This window comes from Telopea speciosissima, chromosome 1 (assembly GCF_018873765.1).
Source record: "Telopea speciosissima isolate NSW1024214 ecotype Mountain lineage chromosome 1, Tspe_v1, whole genome shotgun sequence".
NCBI classification, from domain to species: Eukaryota; Viridiplantae; Streptophyta; class Magnoliopsida; order Proteales; family Proteaceae; genus Telopea; species Telopea speciosissima.
In genome coordinates this window covers 10,065,805-10,089,402 of record NC_057916.1, presented here as the reverse complement: position 1 = coordinate 10,089,402, position 23,598 = coordinate 10,065,805, and the positions used below count along the sequence as shown (strand labels likewise).

The window sequence follows — 23,598 nt, the reverse complement described above, 5'->3', positions numbered from 1 at the left end:
AGGATGTCAAAATCACTTTTATGTCTTGTATTAATTCAGATTCTTGGTCCATTTGGCCAAGTAAACATGAAGTCCTACAGAAGGTTCACCCCAGTTACTTGATTCACAATACGATCTACCTGGCTTCAAGCTCTGAAATTTTCACAAGCAATAACTGCTCCCTTTCAGACGCAGCTGTTTCAACCTGTCAATTGAGATAACATACAACAATTTGCACTTAACTTGCCCTCAAATGAGACATACATAAAGAGAACTATCACACATATTTAATATTAGAAAGAAAGAATTGAACAGTTCCATCATGCTTCAGAGCTAATAGAGAGCGTTGGAAAATAAAATTTCAAGTAGAGCTGCTATTGAGACCTAATATAATAGGCAAACATAAGGCATATAATTATTTTAATAAGAAAAAGAATACTGAGTAAACCAGTGATCGGCTGTTGCATTAAAGTACTAGTGAGTTTATTAAAGAAGAGGAAACAGGCTGATAACAGCAGTTTTTCCGATAGGAATAACGATGAAAACTCGGATCATAACAATAATAATAATATAAAAAATCCATCCTTGCCTAGGGAGTCCACCGAAACATCAGTGGAAGTTGCAAAACCCAAGAACGATGCACTTGATGCAGCCGTCTACCCCCCTTGTTTCTCTAACATGTCACATATTGTCAAGGAATCTCTTACCCATGACTTCGAGCCTAAAACATTGTTAGAATCACCCTAGCTTACCATATGAATAGAATTAAGCTTCTTCATTATTCTAGCTAAATAGAAGTTAATCATTGTTATACAGACACAACTCCAACCTTATTTTGGTCACATTTGCCTTGGAAAAGAGTAATGACTATAAAGAACTCTCATTTTTTTCAGCCCTTTCTACACCTTCAAAAATGATATTTCAAAAATCTGATCCTTCCTATATTGCTTCTGATGAACAAAGAAAGAGAGGGAGAAGAGAAAATAGAGTTGATTTGTAAGGGAGCAAACCAAAAACGGTCAATGGAAAATATTTATATAGAGGAGGTGCATCAAAGATACAAGCCAACTGTAGTTTAGTATGACTCATGCACGTAAGCTGCATAATCACCATGCACAATTTTTCATACATCTTGCCAGGCCAACTAAGGACTTTAATCTTGAATTGGTTCTAAAAACCCCATCAAGTTTCACACATATAACGAAATGCATAAAGATTAGGTTATGATCTTCACTTCAAAATAGCACAAATTAGAATGTGCACTGCGAGGGAATGACTAAAAAATAAAGAAGAGAAAAGAGGAAGAAGGAAGAAATTCAATTGTAGAGGCGATCAAAAAACCTGGTTGTCCCACCCACCAAAAGGGGGGAGCAAAACTACAAACCCAATTGGAAGTGGTGCCAATACCTGTAAATCCAAAGCAAAAGTTCTCAATTAGAATGTTTTCCATGTGGGTTAACAAGAGAATTGAGAATGATTTCTATATCTCTTCTAATAACACTCTGTTTTCCAAGTAAAACAGGTGAACTTATAGGGACATGGGAGTCTCTGATACTTTTCTTGGGATCAGTAGCAGAGAAAACAGTGTAGACAAGGACGAAGATGCCAATAATTTGAGCTGCCAAACCCAGATATCATAGTTATGTCCTGGAAGATAAGAGAAAATTTGAGTAGCGGTATAAGGTGCCAAGCGTCGAGCAGGAAATAAAAAGTACAAAAAAATTAAAAACAAATAAGAAAATAGTGATGAGTTCGAGTTATAGCGAAGCAGTCTGAATGAAATGAAAATGGCGGTCGCTAGAGATGCAGGTCCAAGTGAAGTAGAGAATCTCAACGAGAAAACCTCAGCATTTTGACAACGACGATGATGGCTTCTCCGTCTGAAATTTTTTTTGCAGTGCAGGGCTGCACGTTTGAGCTTTGATTGGTTGAATAAGGTGAAGTGCACCTGTTAAATATTCAACAAAAAAGCATCAGAAAACAACCTAAACAAGTAAGCAACGAAGAGAACAGAGGAAGAAGGAAAAAATTCAACCAAGGATCGAGAACTCGGTGCCGACACTGGTTTCGACCAGCCAAAAAGCAAGATTGTCTCGGTTTCGACCATATCTCGGTCGAAACCAGGTACTTTCTCCAGGCCAACTCAAACCTTGGTTTCGAGGCCCAGAAGTTATTTTTGTGCCCTGATTCTTGTTGTGCTATCTATTTTTAACATTTTGAACCTAATCCATGCATTAGCTTCACATAGAAAACATTCAAAATAATACTTTTGGTTTTGACCCAAGTTTGATAGTGCATATTGTTCTTGGACATGGTATCGAATAAGGTTTGACCGGAACAAAACTCCTTCAATATAAATCAGATTTCCAACAAATCCAAGATTGTTTATTCATAACTGTTCAATAACTGTCTCATGGAACATCTTAAGGAAGTCTAACGCCTAGGCAAAATCTCATGTGGATGATTTAGCCAAACAAAGTTATCCATAGACAGCCCTGTAGAGTGGTCCTCACCCCTTGATTTAGTGGTAGGTACACTTGCATGGTTTTACTGTGGCCAACATGCCCCCCATCACATCTTTTAAATTTTGCTATGCTAGTACTTTTTTGGCTTCAATTAATAAAATCCTTCTATTCCCAATGAGAAAATTTTACTTTAGGTGTATAAGGAATGTGTCACATCATGCTCCCTGTTGAATTACATTCATAGTAAAGCCAACCAGGACAAGAAAACTTACATGATTAGAAACCACCAGCATAAGCAAATCATTAGGATCCGGAACATTATACATCTTTGCTGCAAACATCAACATTGCCGTTGCTAACACAAAAAGTGACCTCGAGCATGAAGTAGCAACGTTCCTGTCAATTAGATCACAGAAAGAAGTCAAAGAACATGTAAATCCAACTCTTTCAAGTTCAAGAGGTCATTCTTTCGTGTTTTACGAATTTTTCAATTACAATACCATTAAAAGGATCCAGAGATATATTTCAGAGAGAAATTGGAAGCTGAAAGAATCCAACAATGTTTTGATTGGTGTTCTGCAACACCACAAGTTTAAGTAAGAAAACCTGGTATAGAGGAAAGTGCTCGGTTGTAGATACTTAGAAAACATTAGAATGCAATGCAATGGTTTTCATTACAGTAATGAGTACTGAAAAAATGAATTAATCTTGTTAAATACTTCAAGACAAATTTCAGCATACATGTCACACTTCTACATTCTATTGAGCTCTCACCAGCAATAAGAGTTAAGCTGAAAGAATGAGCTATAGCTTCAAAATTTGAAGGCATATCAAGAATATTGGCTTGTATCCATAAAGCAGAAAGCAACAAGTGCGCTACATCCCAATTATCACCATGCACTCCTTGAAATTATAATTAGAAAATGCATGAATTCCAGCACTTACTGCCTCTGTTAAGCAGGCTGGTCCAGTTGTCCTGTCAATTATAGAACAACTTATTTTGTAAAAGTTTGGTGAGTTTTTACGGGCCCAGCCCTGTTTCTCATCACCAGATTCTCTATCCTTAGGATCATCTTCAGTATTATTCCCATGCTTTTCTACTATTGCATTGCTCTTCTCCTTGCGAAGCTTTTCAAGTAGAGCAGCACTGGAGGGAAACGCCGATGCAGTTTTGGACTTCAACTTCCTTGGTTCATACAGACTCCCAGATCCTGAAGATGCAAGTCATGTTGGGGATTATTAGATGATGGAACAAGGATCATAGCAAATATCTGGTGTGCTCCAATACAAGCTTCAACATCTGGATGCATCATTGTTTTCAAAAGTTGGACGAAAAGTAGTTCTGGGAAGATCTACAGAAACAAAAAAGAAAACTTAGGAAGAGTAGATAAGTACAGTAACCTAAATATTAATTTACTGAATCAAGCAATGTTTTCACAGACTACGGGGCTGGACTGTTGATGCCAAACCAAGACGGGTCTGTACTAGTCCAAGGGAAATAGTACTTGAAAAACAGTTGCCTACTCAATTGATTATCAAGCCCAAAAGATCAGATCACGCAAACTGTTAGGAACAGTCAGAGGACCAGTCATAAGACTTTTACTGTCATAATCATTCCCATTAAGATATTTATAATAGTTGCTAAAGGAAAAACTTGACACAGAACCACGCAGTTTGCAAGCCAGCATCAAAATTACCATGTAAAATGCTGCTGCAGTTTTGATAGAACCTTCCATTATAGGACCTCCTTATATGTTATAACTAATAATCATGGTGGAAAGAAAACCAATAATGGAGTATTTTTTATAAGTTATGGCTACAAAATATTTCATACCATAAATTTCTTCCATGGAATATCCATTTTCTCAACTATTTTGGGTCACCCATTCAAGAAAAAGAAGGTTAAGGCGATGCAATGAAAAAAAGCATGCGAAATTAACATACTAAAAAAGATACTTGATATGCCCTTCTCAACAACGATAGAGAAAGGGATAAGGGATGATGCAAGCATGCCCCCCCCCCCCCCCACACATGCAGAAATTCTCTCTTATAGCATATATTACAGAAGAAAATCCCCAAAATTTGATGAGTCATAGAATATAATAATTTATTGGTTACATAAGATGCAACCAACTTGGTTCCTCAAAATATCATTAGATCTAAGAGATAATTTGCTTATAAAATATTGTTCAAAAGGACTCTTGTATGTAGCAAAATTCTATCCCTTCTTAATTGACCAGGCCTGCAAACTACCAGAATAAAATGGTCCAGCACCCAGTTCAGTTTAAAAAAATATTGTTATCAAAGAGAAATTCTTTTTGAGTCAGCAGAAATGAAGCACACCAAATTAAGATGAAAATAAAAAAGGTGATCAAATTCACCTTCTGTGAATGCATGGTCACAGATGCTAAAGAAATTACATGAGCCAGAAATTACCGAGTCAGTAGAGCGCAATCTTTTTTTTCTCGTCTTGGCCTAAAGTAGCTCAGGCTGAGATCACTACCAACACCCACACCATCCCTTGCTTCACATCTAACTACTTCATCAACCCAATTGTGATCTGGCTCCCCCCTTTCACCATCATCTACAAGATTTACATCTGGTTCGTGGTTATCCAGTGTGGCATGCACAATCTGCGCAAAGTATAAATCTTTAAATCAAAAGAAATTCATGATTGAGGAACCCAATTAAACTTAATATAGCAAAAATTTTGAGATGTACAAACAGAAGCTTAAATTGTAAGTATATTCACAAGTAGAGAGACTTGATTATCAGACTCGCATATATACATGAATACGCATGCTTTAATCATAACTTGCTACTGGTTTACAAACTGTTGATCCTATGTAACAACCATTACATGTGTTAGCGTCAGATGTAGATAATGTCAGATGGATACATATCAAACTCAATGTTCTCCTAGAACTAATGCAGTCTGCAGACACACCCATACTATGTCAAGCGTGCATCAATATGAGTAAACATGTAAAATAACTAACAAGAGTGTGAAATCTTGGAATGCCAGCCCTAGACACAAGATATGAGCTACACCTACAGTTATTTCAGAAGAAACTACTCTCTTTGTGGAAAGTACCTACCACAGCCCCTAATCATTCGTCTATTAAAACATTTCCACATTATTGCTTCTGACTTTAACCTGTTTTCCTTGTGCAGCTACTAGCTCCAAAGCTCAATTTCTTCATATTGTGCCAGGAAACAAGTCATAAAACACACTGGGTCCAATTGCCAACACATACTAAAGCATTAGAAAACCACTCACCTCATCAAAACCATCAAGAACATGTGAAAAATCAATTTGACTCAATGAGGAATTAGATGGAAGTAAATTTCAAAAATGATTGTGCTCATGTTGCGCTAACCAGAAAACATTACAACCAAAAAAAAAAAACCCACCAACCACCATGGCTGAAAGGCATTGCAAACTTGATGCCCTCAAACAGCACTTGCTATATTCCTCCCCAGGCTCACTTGCAAGCATGCATACTCTAGGAACCAATTTCTCAATATTTGGAGTATAACTTCCATCTACCTGGTCATGCACAAAGGTAAGAACAGAACCAGCATAAAACATATGGAGAAGTAACCGTCAAAGTAAAGATGAGAGTAAAATCATAAAAGAAGCCTGTTTATTGTTCATTTATTAGAAAAAAGTAAGCATGAAAGGTGGAATCAACACTCAAAAAATGAGACATAAAATACTAAAATAAAGTTTATTGTTGGGGAAAAAAAGAGGAAAGCAATGCCAAATACACATCAAATGAGAGATGTAAAACAAAATTCAGAAACTTTGTTAAGGACAAAAACCAAATCCATAACTTGATGGCATCTGGTCCAAGTAAGCAAGCACTTCACAAACTGTTGGCACAAATCCACAATCCAAGCAACATCCCAAATCTAATCAGATGCTCAACTGAATGCTCCACTTTCAGATCAAGTGATTGAAGAGGATCCCTTTATAACAATTGTAAACCAATCCAACCCCCCCCCCCAATATATATATCTATATATATATATAGGGATCAAGAGCCTCCTTTTCCATTCAGGTTACGTTGTCCATGACAAGGAAAAACCTATCATTAGTTCCAATATTTTGGAGGATAAGCTCAATAACCTTTCAACCTTTACACTTTTGCCTTAAATTTCTGATTTAAATTTCCAGTTACAAAAATTCAAAGACTGGAAGAAAAAGAAAAAATAAATATGTGCTTCTATAAGTGCAGAATGCCTATCAAGCTGTTAAATGTTCAAAGTTTATATCTTTTTCTTCCAATTGCTTGATCTTTGTACTTCCCTTCAATATGAGGAAACTCTATGTTTTCCACCACAACCAATAAGAACAAGAAAAAAGTCAACACAGTCTACCAACAATGGAGGAAATATGTAATTTAAGATCAGTTTCTCCACTGAATGGATGTTTCACCAAGCAGAAAAATCTCCTGATTTCTCAACAACAGATTTTTAAGAGGAAACACAACACTTACATTGAAGTCTTGAAGGGATTAACCAGTTTGTATAATGCAAAGAAAAAGTAGCAAGATATATAAGTAACTTATTAGAAAACGATGCCAATTACATCCCAAAATAACCTGACTATGAATGATTCTGGTCAAGGTTTTGCATCCTAGAATACAAACACTGTCTTGCTTTGTGGAGTCCCAAAGTCCAAGAGTTCAATTACAACAATCAGTAGATTGAGAGCGAAGTATGCCCTATAGAACAAAATGCATACATGAGAAATATATTTGAGATAATGCCAAAGAACTACCACAGATGGCCTAGCAGCAAAAGAATGCAAACAGACCCACCTTTCGGCTACTAAAATAGATACAGTATCAAGAATTATGGACAAAATCTTCCCTAAATAAAGTAGTAAGAACAAAAAGGAAAGAAAAAAAAAATCTTGAAAACTACTCCATAAGTCCAAATGAGGGGAATATTTAAATGACACCAAATCCAGGTCAAGCAAATGAGACTGAATTCACTTCTTGAGTTGCCTTGAGCCAGAAACGGAACTAACAATAGTTGGAAATTCTAAGAAAAAAGGAAATGAGAATAGTTTCATAAGAACATTAAGTCCTAAATAAACTTATTTTCTTTTTCTTTTTTAATTAAGAAAAAAATAGTATTCCACAACTGAACTTAAAGTAAACAAGAAAGATAAGGGGGGAAAAGAAAAGCATTACACTTACATCTGCTCCTTTCATATGCAAAGCAGTTTATGGTATGCCTCTGTGATAATACTGATATATTTGATATGCTCAGACCTCAATTCTTTTGAGCACCTTTGTTCAAGATACTTGGCAATCTACATCTACATCAAAGAAAATGAGAACAAAATAACCTCCAAGTACAAGCCATTGATATGCAAATAACGAAAGGAGGTTAAATTATGTTGAAAGAAGGGAGTACCTTTGGAATTCGGTGGGGGTTCTTGGCAGCATATTCACACAATTTAATAATTTTCCATTCATTTGGAGCACCCTTCTACAAAATTACACAGCAAGACATCATTATCCTGGATGTCAAAAAGATAAAGACTACTCTGTGTTTATAACACCATGAAACAAGAAAATAGATGCGTCTATCTCAAACAAGGATACAAGACATCCAACATGAAAACCTTAAAAACTAGATAGGAAAGCACATCTGTATATGTACTCTCTCTCTCTCTCTCTCTTATCTGGGAAAGCCAGTGTTTCTATCACAAAATCATGTGGTACCGTTCAATTCAGAAGAGCTCAGAAGGAACCTTCCTCAGCCACTTACCTGCAAATATTTCAACCTTGTCTCAGCTACCTCATCAGTTGGATTAATCATCCTACATCAAAGGAAAAGGAAAGTAAAAATATAAGAGGAAACTGAGATTCCTTTTTCTTTTGTAAAAGGATGTCAGATACTTGGCAATCTAAAGCAAAGAAAAGGAGAACAAAATAACCTCCAAGTAGAAGCCATTGATATGCAAATAACGAAAGGAGGTAAAATTATGTCGAAAGAAAGGAGTGCCTTTGGAATTCAGAGGGGGTTCTTGGCAGCATATTCACACAATTTAACAACTTTCCAATCATTTGGAGCACCCTTCTACAGAATTACACAACAAGACATCATTATCCTGGATGTTAAAAAGATAAGTAGGAGTACTCTGTTTTTATAACACCATGTAACAAGAAGATAGATGCATCTATCTCAAACAAGGTTACAAGACATCCAACATGACAACCGCACAAACTAGATAGGAAAACACATCTGTATATGTACTCTCTCTCTCTCTCTCTCTGAAACTCAGTGTTTCTACAGTTCTACCACAAAATCATGTGGTACCTTTCAATTTGGAAGAGCTCAGAAGGAACTTTCCTCAACCACTTACCTGCAGATATTTCAACCTTGCCTCAGTTACCTCATCAGTTGGATTAATCAACCTACATCAAAGGAAAAGGAAAGTAAAAATACAAGAGGAGACAGAGATTCATTTTTCTTTTGTAAAAGGATGTCAGAATCACTTTTATGTCTTGTATTAATTCAGATTCTTGGTCCATTTGGCCAAGAAAACACGAAGTCGTACAGAAGGTTCAACACAGTTACTTGATTCACAATATGATCTACCTGGCTTCAACCTCTGAAATTTTCACAAGCAATAACTGCACCCTTTTAGACGCAGCTGTTTTAACCTGTTAATTGAGAAAATATAGAACAATTTGCACTTAACTTGCCCTCAAATGAGACATACATAAAGAGAACTATAACACAGAATTAATATTAGAAAGAAAGAATTGAACAGTTCCATCATGCTTCAGAGCTTATAGAGAGCATTGGAGAATAAAATTTCACATAGAGCTGCTGTTAAGACCGAATATAATAGGCAAACATATGGCATATAATTCTTTTAATAAGAAAAAGAATACTGAGTAAACCAGTGATCAGCTGTTGCTTTAAAGTACTAGTGAGTTTGTTAAAGAAGAGAAAACAAGCGGTGATAACAGCAGTTTTTCTGATAGGAATAACGATGAAAACTTGGATCATAACAATAATAATAATAATAATAAAATCCATCCTTACCTAGGGAGTCCACTGAATCATTAGTGGAAGTTGGGAAACCCAAGAATGATGCACTTGATGCGGCCATCTACCCCCCTGATTTCTCTAAAATGTCACATATTGTCAAGGAATCTCTTACCCATGACCTCCAGCCTAAAACATTGTTAGAATCACCCTAGCTTACCACATGAATAGAATTAAGCTTCTTCATTATTCTAGCTAAATAGATGTTAATCATTGTTACACGGACACAACTCTAGCCTTATTTTGGTCACATTTGCCTTGGAAAAGAGTAATGGCTATAAAGAACTCTCAATCTTTTTCCAGCTTTGCACTATCCCTCGCTTTCTTTGCTTCTATTGAACAAAGAAAGAAAGGGAGAAGATAAAATAGAGTTGATTTGAAAGGGAGCAAACCAAAAACAGTCAATGGAAAACATTTATATAGAGGAGGTGACATCAGAGATACATGCCAACTGTAGTTTCGTACGACTCGTGTACGTAAGCTGCATAATCACCATGCACAATTTTACATACATCATGCCAGACCAACTAAGGATTTTAATCTCGAATTGGTTCTAAAAACCCTATCAAGTTTCACATATATAAAGAAATGCGTGAAGATTAGATTACGATCTTCACTTCAAAATAACGTAAATTAGAATGTGCACTGCGAGGGAATGACTAAAAAATAATGAAGAGAAAAGAGGAAGAGGGAAGAAATTCAATTGTGGAGGCGATCAAAAAACCTGGCTGTCCCAACCACTAAAGGGGGAGAACAAAACTGCAAACCCAATTGGAAGTGGTGCCAATACCTGTAAACCCAAAGCAAAAGTTCTCAATTAGAACGTTTTCTATGTGGATTAACAAGAGAATTGAGAATGATTTCTATATCGCTTCTAATAATACTCTGTTTTCCAAGTAAAACAGGTGAACTTACAGGGACATGGGAGTCTCTGGCACTTCTCTTGGGATCAGTAGCAGAGAAAACAATGTAGACAAGGCCGAATGTTGCACATAGTAAGACTTTTGGAAGGCCTTTACCAGCCCTACACCACACATTGCACCCAAGCGTTCTGCCACGATGTACATCACAACACGGATTAGTGACACTTTACGGGCTAAGAACAGCCCAAACGTCACTGCTAAGTTAATATGCTCTCCTGTCAATACAAACACACACAACTGTTTATAATCAAATTGTAAACAACAGAAAATAGAGAAAGAAGCCAAAAAAGGGATTACTCACCAGAGATGGGGGTGCAGTAAACGAGGATGAAGATCATGAAACAAAACCAGATACATAGTTATGTCCTGTATGATAAGAGAAAATTTTAGCAGCGGTCATGAATGGCCAAGCGTCGAGAAGGGAATAAAAAGAATACCAAAAAATTAAAAACAAATAAGAAAATATTGATGAGTTTGAGTTACAGTGTAGCAGTCTTGAATGAAATGAAAATGGCGGTGGCTAGTGATGCAGGTCCGAGTGAAGTAGAAAACCTCAACGAGAAAACCTCAGCGTTTCGACGACGACGGTGATGGCTTCTCCGGCTCAAATTTTTTTTGCAGTACAGGGCTGCAGGCTTGAGCTTGGTTGAATAAGGTGAAGTGCACCAGCTGGAGCCGGACCTTTAGGGTTGGGCTTGGGCCTGTTAAAAATTCAAAAAAAAAAACAAAAACACCATAAAACAACCTAAATGAGTAAGCAACGAAGAGAAAAGAGGAAGAAGGAAGAAATTCAATTGAGGCGGCGATAAAAAAACCCGGTTGTCCCAAGAAGCAGCGACGAAGAGATTTCCCTCGGGACTGAAACAAGAGCTTTGAACTCTGCGCCATAGGAAAGAACAAAGACTATTAAATTGCCAGCAGTTAAAGATAGAAGAAACCACTGTGATGGCGGCTATACTAAGAGAGGGAATGGGGGTATAAGAAGATGCGCAGGAGAGGCCTGTTTTCCTGAATCAATTTCTTCTACCTTCGGTTCTGATGTTTTCGAAATTGAGTGGAACTTCTTTCTTTTTCTGTGGTTGGGTTAACCTGGTCTCGGAAACAGGAGGAGGGCTTTAGTTGGTGGATGAGAAGAACCACCTCCTCAACTTTGAAGGAGGAGTTGAAGTGACATTGATGATTGAAGCAGAAAAAGGGTTTGGTCTTCTGCAATTCGGAGAGGAGAGCAGGTTGCGGTGAGTATAGAGGGAAGCGAATCTTAATAGAGTTTGTTTCATGACTCAAGGATTTTATTCCGGTCAAGGTTTTAGCAGTTCAGAATTTGTACAGGCACGGAGTGCTTACCTGCGAGTGAGAGAGGGAAAATAGAAAGTATTTAGAGTTGATTCGAAAGATAGGGAATGAAACACTGGTAGAGACTGGCGCATATCTTTGACCCCACACCTTCTCTATTTAATAATAAATATCTCCCATAAATTTCTTCACTGGAATATCCATTTTCTCCACTATTTTGTGCCGCCCATTCAAGAAAACGAAGGTTAGGCCGATGCAATGAACGAAAAGCATGCCAAATTAACATACTAAAAAACATACTTGCTATGCCCTTCTAACCAGTACAAGACAATCGAGAAAGGGATAAGGGATGATGCAAGCATGCCCCCCCCCCCAACACACGCAGAAATTCTCTCGTATAGCGTATATTTCAGAAGAAAATCCCCAAAATTTGATGAGTTATAGAATATAATAATTTATTGGTTGCAAAAGATGCAACCAATTTGGTTCCTCAAAATATCATTAGATCTAAGAGATAATTTGCTTATAAAATATTGTTCATAAGGACTCTTGTATGTACCAAAATTCTATCCCTTCTTAAATGACCAGGACTGCAAACAACCAGAACAAAATGATCCAGCACCCAGTTCAGTTTAAAAAAATATTGTTATCAAAGAGAAATTCATTTTGAATCAGCAGAAATGAAGCTCACAAAATTAAGCTGAAAATAAAAAAGGTGATCAAATATATACCTGCTGTGAATGTAAGGTGACAGATGCTAAAGAAATTACATGAGCCAGAATCAACAATGACCCAACAGTTGCCTTCGTAATAGAACCCATAGATGGAAGCTTCTCCAGTGTCATTGCCATCAAATCAAACAGTGGTCGAGCATCACTAATCTAGAAGAAGCCAACTCAAAAATAGATTATTTGGCACAACAAAAACCCCAGAGAGAAAAATTAGGAGTACCCACAAAAACAACATGCAATGAATATGCATAGCACTTACTCCTTTAGCAATTTTCAATAAGCAGTCTTCAATGAAGATCGGGACTGAAATGTTCAAGTTTGACTCTTGCTGTCCTACCAATTCAACTGAAGAGACTTCCTCAAATGCCTGCATAGACCACTGATAATCCCAATTTCAGGGACTACGATTCATGTTCTGATTTGTCGAGCCAAAGCGTTAGCAATCTGAACAATATCAGATTTAATTTGCGGATCATGTGTAACATTTTTGTGATCCAGAAGTCGAATGACAGCAGCTAGAATCAACTGTTCATTTCCTGTATGTAAGCAATGGAGAGACAACCAAAATTGTTTGGAGTAAAAATAAACAAATATTATAAGATTCAGATAAAAGATATATTTGGAGGGGGAATAAGTTGGATAAACATGAAATGTGAGAATAAAATTAGAATAAAGAAATGGTTAAACCTAAAATTCAATGCTTAGAAATTAAAATATAAGACTCACAAGTAACCAGACCAAATAGAACCAGGAAGCCTAATGCTCAACCCTACTATATGATCACCGAGCAACAATAAAGATAAAAATAAATAAATAAATGAGGTAAAAAATACATAAGAAATGAACAGTAGGTAGACAATTATATATTTGGGCCACATTATTTGTAAGTAATTATAACTAATGAATAAAAGAGATGGTATAGAAGTTTGGATAGGACTGTTAAAACTGTCTCACATGAGCTTCTGAAACAGTAACTCAAATAAATGGAATGCCTCGGTGTGGCCAAAAGAAAAAGTTGTGGAAGTGATGAGGTCCAAAAAATATCTTCATAGTGGTTAACGACTTAAAGAAAAATTTTCCATAGCAATTAAAGAGAAGATTCAAAGTTACTTTATGTCTGCATAGCTTGTCTCTCTTCTAATAAATTTTTTTTATTTATAAAAAAAAGGGAATGTATGGGAGAGAAAGAGAGAAATAAAACATGAAATTGAAGGTTAATATTGCCAATAAGAAGCTTCTTGCAGATAGTGAAGAGTTTCATATCAGAAGCCTAATTACAAATCTGTATAATTCCTACATCATCCAACCGGAAAAAAAAACATCAGTATCTCACATCAAGTATAATGAAAAAGAAATTTTAGTGAGAGAGAGAATAGAAAAGGCACAAAAATACCTGCAGTGTCCACAAAGTAGCACATATCAGACAGAACAACCATAGCTAACCCCTACCGAGGAACGCAGTGCTTCCCATTATCAAAGTAAGCGAACAATAGATCTCAAACCTGGTGCATTGTCGTACTCTCCTCGGCCAATTCTACTATTTTTTGGAGAAAATTTGAGCCCATATTTTTGGATTTTCAATCTCTTCTCTGTTGTGCAAGTAAACCAGTGTATTAACCACAGTCCACTACATTAATTTTTTTTACCTTTGGAGGAATGGAAAGAAAAAAGTTCCATCAGAAAAATGCATAATGAATCAAGAATATGATACTGAAGGACCTCATTTTTGGAGTTAAACATGTATGGTTGCTCATTATTACCGAGTCAATAGAGTGCAATCTTTTTTTTCTCTTCTTGGCCTAAGGTAGCTCAGCTGAGATCACTGCCAACACCCACACCACCCCTTGCTTCACTTCTAAATACTTCATCAACCCAATTGTGATCTGGCTCCCCCCTTTTGACATTATCTACAAGATTTATATCTGGTTCGCAGTTATCCTGTGTGGCATGCACAATCTGTGCAAAGTATAAATCCTTAAATCAAAAGAAATTCGTGATTGAGGAACCCAATTAAATTTAATATAGTCAAAATTTTGACATGTACAAACAGAAGCTTAAATTGGAAGTATATTCACAAGTAGAGAGACTTGATTATCAGACTTGCATTTATAAATGAATGCGCATGCTTTAATCATAACTTGCTAAGGGTTTACTAACTGTTGATCCTATGTAACTACCATTACATGTGTTAGCGTTAGACGCAGATAATGTTAGATGGATACATATCAAACTCAATGATCTCCTAGTACTAAATGCAGTCTGCAGACACACCCACACTATGTCAAATGTGCATCAATATGAGTGAACATGTCAAAAATCTAACAAGAGTGTGAAGTCTTGGAATGCCAGCCCTAGACACAAGATATGAGCAACCATGCCCCCCCTCAACACACGCAGAAATTCTCTCTTATAGCATATATTTCAGAAGAAAATCCCCAAATTTTGATGAGTTATAGAATATAATAATTTATTGGTTGCAAAAGATGCAACCAACTTGGTTCCTCAAAATATCATTAGATCTAAGAGATAATTTGCTTATAAAATATTGTTCATAAAGACTCTGATATGTAGCAAAATCCTATCCCTTCTTAATTGACCAGGACTGCAAACTACCAGAACAAAATGGTCCAGCACCCAATTCAGTTTTAAAAAATATTGTTATCAAAGAGAGATTCATTTTGAGTCAGCAGAAATGAAGCACACCAAATTAAGATGAAAATTTAAAAGGTGATCAAATTCATACCTGTTGTGAATGCTAGGTCACAAATGCTAAAGAAATTACATGAGCCAGAATCATCAATGACCCAACAGTTGCCTTCGCAACAGAACCCATAGATGGAAGCTTCTCCAGTGTCATTGCCATCAAATCAAACAGTGGTCGAGCATCACCAATTTAGAAGATGCCAACTCTTTTGAGCACCTTTGTTCAAGATACTTGGCAATCTACAGCAAAGAAAAGGAAACCAAAATAACCTCCAAATAGAAGCCATTGATACGCAAATAACGAAAGAAGGTTAAATTATGTTGATTGAAGGGAGTACCTTCGGAATTCGGAGGGGGTTCTTGGCAGCATATTCACACAATTTAACAATTTTCTATTCATATGGAGCACCCTTCTACAAAATTACACAGCAAGACATTGTTATCCTGGATGTTAAAAAGATAAGTAGGACAACTCTGATTTTATAACATCACGTAACAAGAAGATAGATGCGTCTATCTCAAACAAGGATACAAGACATCCAACATGACAACCCAACAAACTAGATAGGAAAACACATCTGTATATGTACTCTCTCTCTCTCTCTCTCTCTCTCTCTATTATCTGGTAAAGTCAATGTTTCTATCACAAAATCATGTGGTACCTTTCAATTCAGAAGAGCTCAGAAGGAACCTTCCTCAGCTACTTACCTGCAGATATTTCAACCTTACCTTAGCTATCTCATCAGTTGGATTAATCATCCTACATCAAAGGAAAATGAAAGTAAAAATATAAGAGGAAACCGAGATTCCTTTTTCTTTTGTAAAAGGATGTCAGAATCACTTATATGTCTGGTATTAATTCAGATTCTTGGTCCATTTGGCCAAGCAAACATGAAGTCCTATAGAAGGTTCAACCCAATTACTTGATTCACAATATGATCTACCTGGCTTCAAGCTCTGAACTTTTCAAAAGCAATAACTGCTCCCTTTCAAACGCAGCTGTTTCAACTTGTTAATTGAGAAAATATAGAACAATTTGCATTTAACTTGCCCTCAAATAAGACATACATTTTTATTATTCACCAAAAAAAAAAATATGAGACATACATAAAGAGAACAATAACACAGAATTAATATTAGAAAGAAAGAATTGAACAGTTCCATCAGGCTTCAGAGCTTATAGAGAGCATTGGAAAATAAAATTTTACATAAAGCTGCTATTGAGACCTAATATAATAGGCAAACATATGGCATATAATTCTTTTAATAAGAAAAAGAATACTGAGTAAACCAATGATCGGCTGTTGCTTTAAAGTACTAGTGAGTTTATTAAAGAAGAGGAAACAGACTGATAACAGCAGTTTTTCTGATATGAACAACGATGAAAACTCAGATCATAATAATAATAATAATAATAATAATAATAATAAAATCCATCCTTGCTTAGGGAGTCCACCGAATCATTAGTGGAAGTTGGGAAACCCAAGAATGATGCACTTGATGCAGCCGTATACCCCCCTGGTTTCTCTAAAATGTCACATATTGCCAAGGAATCTCTTACGCATGACCTCCAGCCTAAATCATTGTTAGAAGCACCCTAGCTTACCACATTAATAGAATTAAGCTTCTTCATTATTCTAGCTAAATAGATGTTAATCATTGTTATACGGACACAGCTCCAGCCTTATTTTGGTCACATTTGCCTTGGAAAAGAGTAATGGCTATGAAGAATGGCTATAAAGAACTCTCAATCTTTTTTCAGCCCTTTCTACATCTTCAAAAATGATATTTAAAAAATCTGATCCTTCCTAGATTGCTTCTAATGAACAAGGAAAGAGAGGGAGAAGATAAAATAGAGTTGATTTGGAACAGAGAAAACCAAAAACGGTCAATGGAAAACATTTATATAGAGGAGGTGACATCAGAGATACATGTCAACTGTAGTTTCGTACGACTCGTGTACGTAAGCTGCATAATCACCACGCACAATTTTACATACAACTTTCCAGGCCAACCAAGGATTTTAATCTCAAATTGCTTCAAAAAACCCTATCAAGTTTCACATAAATAATGAAATGCATAAAGATTAGATTACGATCTTCACTTCAAATTAGTGCAAATTAGAATGTGCACTGCAAGGGAATGACTAAAAAAATAAAGAAGAGAAAAGAGGAAGAAGGAGGAAATTCAATTAGGGAGGCGATCAGAAAACCTGGTTGTCCCACCCACCAAAGGGGGGGGGGGGACAAAACTGCAAACCCAATTGAAAGTGGAGCCAATACTTGTAAATCCAAAGCAAAAGTTCTCAATTAGAGCGTTTTCCATGTGGGTTAACAAGATAATTGAGAATGATTTCTATATCGCTTCTAATAATACTCTATTTTCCAAGTAAAAAACAGGTAAACTTAAACGGACATGGGAGTCTCTGGCACTTCTCTTGGGATTAGTAGCAGAGAAAACAGTGTAGACAAGGATGAAGGTGCCAATAATTTGAGCTGCAAAACCCACACCATTTCTGTAGCCATCAGCGATCTCGTTCGCCCCACCACCATACTGCACATAGTAAAACTTTTGGAAGGCCTTTACTAGCCCTACACCACACATTGCACCCAAGAATTCTGCCACGATGTACATCACAACACGGATATGTGACACTTTACGGGCTAAGAAAAACCCAAACGTCACTGCTGGGTTAATATGCCCTACTGTAAACACAAACACACAACTGTTTATAACCAAATTGTAAACAACAGAAAACAGAGAAAGAAGCAAAAAAATGTATTACCCACCAGAGATGGCGGTGCAATAAACGAGGATGAAGATCATGAAACAAAACCAGATATCATAGTTATGTCTTGTATGATAAGAGAAAATTTGAGCAGTGGTCATAAGCTGCCAAGCGTCGAGAACGGAATAAAAAGAATACCAAAAAATTAAAAACAAATAAGAAAATAGAGATGAGTTCGATTTACAGCAGTCTTGAATGAAATGAAAATGGCGGTGGCTAGTGATGCAGGTCCGAGTGAAGTAGAGAACCTCAACGAGAAAACCTCAGCGTTTCGACGACGACGATGATGGCTTCTCCATCTCAAAATTTTTTTGCAGTGCAGGGCTGCAGGTTTGAGCTTTGATTGGTTGAATAAGGTGAAGTGCAGCAGCTGGAGCCGGACCTTTAGGGTTGGGCTTGGGCCTGTTAAAAATTCAAAAAAAAAAAAAAAAAAAAAAACACCTGAAAACAACCTAAACGAGTAAGCAACGAAGAGAAAAGAGAAAGAAGGAAGAAATTCAATTGAGGCGGTGATTAAAAACACCTTTTGTCCCAAGAAGTAGCGACGAAGTAATTTCCCTCAGAACTGAAACAAGAGCTTTGAACTCTGCGCCATAGGAAAGAACAAAGACTATTAAATTGCAAGCAGTTAAACATAAAAGAAACCACTGTGATGGCTGCTATAGTAAGGGAGGGAATGGGGGTAGAAGAAGATGCGCAGGACAGGCCTGTTTTCCTGAATCAATTTCTTCTACCTTCGGTTCTGATGTTTTCGAAATTGAGCGGAACTTCTTTCTTCTTCTGTGGTTGGGTTAACCTGGTCTTGGAAGCAGGAGGAGGGCTTTTGTTGGTGGATGAGAAGAACCACCTCCTCAGCTTCGAAGAAGGAGTTTAAGTGACATTGATGATTGAAACAGAAAAAGGGTTTGGTCTTCTGCAATTCAGAGGGGAGAGCAAGTTGCGGCGAGTATAGAGGGAAGCGAATCTTAACAGAGTTTGTCTCATGACACTAGGATTTTTTCCGGTCAAGGTTTTAGCAGTTCAGAATTTGTACAGGCGCGGAGTGCTTACCTGCGAGTGAGAGAGGGAAAATAAAAAGCATTTAGAATTGATTTGAAAGAGAGGGAATGAAATAACGGTAGAGACTGGTGCATAACTTTGGCGCCACACCTTCTCTATTTAATAATAAATATCTCCCATAAATTTCTTCCTTGGAATATCCATTTTCTCCACTATTTTGTGTTACCCATTCAAGAAAATGAAGGTTAGGCCGATGCAATGAACAAAGCATGCCAAATTAACATACTAAAAAAGATACTTGTTATACCCTTCTAACCAGTACAAGACAATCAAGAAAGGGATAAGGGATGAAGCAAGCATGCCCCCCCCCCCCAACACACGCAGAAATTCTCTCCTATAGCATATATTTCAAAAGAAAATCCCCAAAATTAGATGAGTTATAGAATATAATAATTTATTGGTTGCAAAAGATGCAACCAACTTGGTTCCTCAAAATATCATTAGATCTAAGAGATAATTTGCTTATAAAATATTGTTCATAAGGACTCTTGTATGTAGCAAAATTCTATCCCTTCTTAAATGACCAGCTGCAAACTACCAGAACAAAATGGTCCAGCACCCAGTTAGGTCTCAAAAAAATATTGTTATCAAAGAGAAATTCATTTTGAATCAGCAGAAATGAAGCTCACCAAATTAAGATGAAAATAAAAAAGGAGATCAAATTATACCTGCTGTGAATGCAAGGTGACAGATGCTAAAGAAATTACATGAGCCAGAATCAACAATAACCCAACAGTTGCCTTCGCAACAGAACCCATAGATGGAAGATTCTCCAGTGTCATTGCCATCGAATCAAATAGTGGACGAGCATCACTCATCTAGAAGAAGCCAACTCAAAAATAGATTATTTGGCACAACAAAAACCCCAGAGAGAAAAATTAGGAGTACCCACAAAAACAACATGCAATGAATATGCATAGCACTTACTCCTTTAGCAATTTCCAATAAGAAGTCTTCAATGAAGATCGGGACTGAAATGTTCAAGTTTGACTCTTGCTGTCCTACCAATTCAACTGTTGCCTGAAGAGACTTCCTCAAATGCCTGCATAGACCACTGATAATCCCAATTTCAGAGACTACGACTCGTGTTTTGAGTTGTCGAGCCAAAGCGTTAGCAATCTGAACAATATCAGAATTAATTTGCGGATCATGTGTAACATTTTTGTGATCCAGATGTCGAATGACAACAGCTAGAATCAACTGTTCATTTCCTGTATGTAAGCAATGGAGGGACAACCAAAATTGTTTGGAGTAAAAATAAACATAAGATTCAGATAAGAAAGAAATATTTGGAGGGGGAATAAGTTGGATACAGAGATGTATAAACATGAAATGTGAGAGTTTTAAATGAGAATAAAGATGTGGTTAAACCTAAAAATCAATGCTTAAAAATTAAAATACAAGACTCACAAGTAACCAGACCAAATAGAACCAGGAAGCCTAATGCTCAACCCTACTGTATGATCACCGGGCAACAATAAAGATAAAAGTAAATAAATATACGAGGTAAAAAATACATAAGAAATGAACAGTAGGTATATAATTATTTATTTAGGCCAAATTATTTGTAAGTAATTATTTGGATAGGATTGTTAAAACTGTCTCACATGAGCTTCTGAAACAATAACTCAAATAAATGGAATGCCTCTGTGGCCAAAAGAAAAAGTTGTGGCAATGATGAGGTCCAAAAAATATCTACATAGTGGTTAATGACTTAAAGAAAAATTTTCCATAGCAATTAAAGAGAAGATTCAGAGTTACTTTATGTCTGCATAGCTTGTCTCTCTTCTAATAAAAGTTTTTTTATTCATAAAAAAAAAAAGAGAATGCATGGGAGAGAAAGAGAGAAATAAAACATGAAATTGAAGGTTAATATTGTCAATAACCAGCTTCCTGCATATCGTAAAGAGTTTCATATCATAAGCCTAATTACAAATCTGTATAATTCCTACATCATCCAACTGGCAAAAAAACATCAATATCTTACATCAAGTATAATGAAAAAGAAGTTTTAGCGAGAGAGTGAAAAGAAATGGCAACAAAATACCTGCAGTGTCCACAAAGTAGCACATATCAGACAGAACAACCATGGTTAACCCCTGCCGAGGAACCCAATGCTTCCCATTATCAAAGTAAGCGACCATTGGATCTCAAACCTGGTGCATTGTCGTGCTCTCCTTAGGCAATTCTACTATTTTCTGGACACAAATTTGAGCCCATATTTTTCGATTTTCAATCTCTTCTCTGTTGTGCAAGTAAACCAGTGTATTAACCACAGTCCACTACAATTTTTTTTTATTTTTTTTTTAAATCTTTGGAGGAATGGAAAGAAAAAAGTTCCATAAAAAAAATGCATAATGAATCAAGAATATGATAATGAAGGGCCTCATTTTTGGAGTTAAAACATGTAAGGTTGCTCATTATTACTGAGTTAATAGAGTGCAATCTTTTTTTTCTTGTCTTGGCCTAAGGTAGCTCAAGCTGAGATCAATGCCAACACCCACACCACCTCTTGCTTCACATCTAAATACTTCATTAACCCAATTGTGATTTGGCTCCCCCCTTTCACCATCATCTACAAGATTTATATCTGGTTCGCAGTTATCCAGTGTGGCATGCACAATCTGCGCAAAGTATAAATCCTTCATTCCAAAGAAATTCATGATTGAGGAACCCAATTAAATTTAATATAGCCAAAATTTTGACATGTACAAACAGAAGCTTAAATTGGAAGTATATTCACCAGTAGAGAGACTTGATTATCAGACTCGCATATATAAATGAACGTGCATGCTTTAATCATAACTTGCTTATAAAATATTGATCATAAGGACTCTTGTATGTAGCAAAATTCTATCCCTTCTTAATTGACCAGGACTGCAAACTACCAGAACAAAATGGTCCAGCACCCAGTTCAGTTTTAAAAAATATTGTTATCAAAGAGATTCATTTTCAGTCAGCAGAAATGAAGCACACCAAATTAAGATGAAAATAAAAAAGGTGATCAAATTCCTACCTGTTGTAAATGCAAGGTCACAGATGCTAAAGAAATTACATGAGCCAGAATCAACAATGACCTAACAGTTGCCTTCGCAACAGAACCCATAGATGGAAGCTTCTTCAGTATCATTGCCATCAAATCAAACAGTGGTCGAGCATCACCAATTTAGAAGAAGCCAACTCTATTGAGCACCTTTGTTCAAGATACTTGGCAATCTATAGCAAAGAAAAGGAAACCAAAATAACCTCCAAGTAGAAGCCATTGATACGCAAATAACGAAAGAAGGTTAAATTACGTTGAAAGAAGGGAGTACCTTCGGAATTCGAAGGGGGTTCTTGGCAGCATATTCACACAATTTAACTCTCAATCTTCAGAGCTACTAGAGAGTATTGGAAAATAACATTTCACATGGAGATGCTATTGAGACCTAATAGAATAGGCAAACATATGTCATACAATTCTTTTAATAAGAAAAAGAATACTGAGTAAACCAGTGATCGACTGTTGCTTTAAAGTACTAGTGAGTTTATTAAAGAAGAGAAACAGGCTGATAACAGCAATTTTTCTTATGGGAATAACGATGAAAACTCGGATCATAACAAAGGGGATCGTATTGTATTTAGGGCAAACGTCAGGGGGTCGCCTTGTAATTTACCCTAATATAAAAACCAATCCTTGTCAAGGAATCTCTTACAGTCTTATCCATGACCTCCAGCCTAAAACATTGTTACAATCAACCTAGCTTACCACATGAATAGAATTAAGCTTCTTCATTATATTAGCTAAATAGATGTTAACCATTGTTATACGGACACAGCTCCAGCCTTATATTGGTCACATGTGCAAACCAAAAACGGTCAATGGAAAATATTTATATAGAAGAGGTGGCATCAGAGATACGTGCCAGCTGTAGTTTCGTACGACTCATGTGCTTAAGCTGAATAATCACCACGCGCAATTTTATATACATCTTCCAGGCCAACTAACGATTTTAAACTCAAATCGGCTCTAAAAACCCTATCAAGTTTCACACATAAAAAGAAATGCATAAAGATTAGATTTAATGCTTCACTTCAAAATAGCGCAAATTAGAATGTGCACGGCGAGGGAATGACTAAAAAATAAAGAAGAGAAACGAGGAAGAAGGAAGAAATTCGATTGTGGTAGCGATAAAAAAACCTGGTTGTCTTTGGCACTTCTCTTGGGATCAGTAGCAAAGAAAACAGTGTAGACAAGAATGAAAGTATCAATAAATTCAGCCGCCAAACCCACACCTTCGCTGCAGCCATCGGTGATCTCGTCGCTCCACCACCATACTGCACTTTTTAAAGGCCTTTACTAGCCCTACACCACACATTGCACCCAAGAATTGTGCCACCATGTACATCACAGCACGGATTAGTAACACTTTATGGGCTAAGAAAAGCCCAAACGTCACTGCTGGGTTATTATGCCCTCCTGTACACACATACAACTGTTTAAAGGGATAAAAGAGAGAGACGAGAGTTATTAATCATTATTTGAAAAAATTCCTTTCTCTTCAATGACTATCATTCTTTTTTAAATATAAGAAGGAAAA

At 36.6% G+C, this 23,598-nt stretch overlaps 1 long non-coding RNA gene and 1 pseudogene across 1 annotated transcript; both read right to left on the bottom strand.

Annotated features, from left to right (window-relative positions):
• Positions 1-1,311: 1,311 nt before the first annotated feature.
• Positions 1,312-22,154, bottom strand: LOC122658076 (annotated as a pseudogene).
• Positions 7,137-7,930, bottom strand: LOC122666783. The gene is made up of 3 exons (XR_006333717.1): positions 7,875-7,930; positions 7,655-7,770; positions 7,137-7,174 (listed from the first exon to the last, which is right to left on the bottom strand). It is a non-coding gene; the product is annotated as an uncharacterized LOC122666783 (long non-coding RNA).
• Positions 22,155-23,598: the final 1,444 nt, after the last annotated feature.